Genomic DNA, 2,369 nt, shown 5'->3' with positions numbered 1-2,369 from the left:
ACTCCAGTTATAGCTAAATCTTGTAGCTGTTGTTTGCATGTCCAGAAATTGGCAGATTCCAATTATAGTGTTTACTTGTATATTGTTAAGTGTGACTTATGCCTTGAATGATGACTGAGTTAGAGCACCTGAGATCTTGGGAAACTTGTGTCATGCTTGGTGTGGTCGTCTTCTTTGCCATCTTAGCATGATAGATTGTGTGATGTTTAAGTTAAGCCTCACAAAGTACTTAAGTGTGTTAGTGTAAACTATGCTTGTCTTGCTTGCTATTTTGTGATGCGTCTCATGGTACTATTCTTCATATTTATGCACTCATATATTGCATCTCATCTAGGTACACTAGATGCACCACATGAAGGATGCAATGTTGGAGCCAAACCCGAAGATTTGGTTTGGTGGATATATCCCGAAGATGGAAGAACTAAGCAAGTGCTAGGACCGGAGATGTCACCATGACGGTGCAAGCTAACTGAACTGACTTGTGTCGGATCCCAGGCAAGCCCCGGAGCATATTAAGCCTCCTAATTTCTGAAACACAGTTAAAGTATTATTGTTACATATATATATTGTTGCATTAAGTTTAGGTGTTGGATGCAAACACTTGCTGCATTGGTTATCCAATCCTTGTCTAGATATTGATACCCTGAATCCTATGTAGCTTAGGCTCGTGTAGTGCTTAGCCCTGCTTAAACATGGTAGAAGTCAGGTGATTTCTTGTCACCTGCGTGATATAGGAAGATACATATGGCACGGTTGGCTATATTTGCTATCGTGGAAAAGAACCAGTCTTAATTTAAAATGAAGACCGGACGGAGGCTTGCCGGTTTGCAATGACTCCGTCTGTGTCGATTAAGGACTTAATCTTGGAGCCTTTCCTATTCATGTTGAACGCATGCCTCTCTCTTAGTTGGCTATGTCCGAAGACCGACCGCGAAGCCGAGTAGCTCAACTCAGGCCGGGAGTCGATAAGTATAAAGTGCGCCTCAGAAGGGAGCCGTAGGCGTGAGCCCAAGGGCAGGTGATTTAAAAGTCCTGATCGTCCTGGCAGAAGCGTAATTCCTGAGAGTGCTGGCGCTGATCGAAACCGCGAATTTGGTTCCTGAGTTGTCCCAAAGGTAACCCACGGCTACTCTTGCAAAGTATGCCAGGGTGAGAGTTAGGAATACCCCCTCAGCTGAGTTGTAATTCGATTCGAGTCGCCATCTCTCCCGATTAGTGAGAACTTGACGGGCTTATCTCCAAAGTAGATACACTAAATAACATAATGGTTCAGAAATGATGATATGATGATGACAGCCTTATTATACCTGCTATGGTTAATATTGTTTGCTCCTAATAAGTGAGTGCTCTAGTACAGGTGCAAATCTAGTGGACAGGTAAATGATGATAAACTCGATGCTAAGTTTAAATTGGTCACTATATTCATAAGCTCTTTTATGCAACTATGTCAAGCTAGCCCACCTCATAAGCCTTGCATGACCCTTGGTGTCCTTTATTTCTGGTTTTGATGGGTAAGTCTAGCTGAGTACCTTCTCGTACTCAGGGTTTATCCCACCATGTTGTAGGTGAAGTTCGCGGCCTGTTGAAGATGGTGGCTAACCACCGGTGGGCTCGGTGATTCTATAGTTACTTCTCATCTATATGCTTTTGTTGGATGATGTCACTTATGCTAGCAATGTATTTGGAACATATATTAATGTAATCTTTTGAAAGCTATGTTGTTTTCACTAATTGGTTTTTGAAACCCAAACTTGTAATATTATTTCCGCTGCAACCCTGTGCATGTGATGTGTATTTGCTTAATCACACAATCTTGGTTGTGATGTTGATTTACCGAGGTCTTTCGAGACACTCGGCGGACTACCGGGTTTATATGAGTGAAAGTATGTGTGTGTCAACATGTTAGCGGGGACAACCGTACTTGATCTTGTATAAATTGGGCGGTTCTGTTACAGCTGGCATCAGAGCAAGATTAAGCATAATACTATCATGTACATTGTTTTAAAAACAAAGTTTTGGTTTTAAAAAGCCTATTTTAACTAAAACTTTAGCTACAGGCAAATTTGTCAAAACTAATTTGCAAAACTATGCTAGCGACATCCTCCTTTATGCTTAGTTAAGGACTATTAGGTGGCTATCTAAGTACTAACATGGGTGTTTTTACTTTCGTCGTCCATACGGCGTGCTATTGTATGGATGCCATTCGTTTGAATGGTAATGTATGTATCAATTACCTCTACGCCTAGGTAAGTGTGAGTTGTGAGAGCATGACCGTCCAATTGTCGGTCTAGGGGAGAGTTAGCTGTGGTTACTGGAATATTTACATGTCACACACATGTATATATGAAGGTACTTAATTGCGGGTATAT

This window comes from Miscanthus floridulus, unplaced genomic scaffold, assembly GCF_019320115.1.
Source record: "Miscanthus floridulus cultivar M001 unplaced genomic scaffold, ASM1932011v1 fs_777_1_2, whole genome shotgun sequence".
In the NCBI taxonomy this organism is placed as follows: domain Eukaryota; kingdom Viridiplantae; phylum Streptophyta; class Magnoliopsida; order Poales; family Poaceae; genus Miscanthus; species Miscanthus floridulus.
This window is presented reverse-complemented; position numbering follows the sequence as displayed.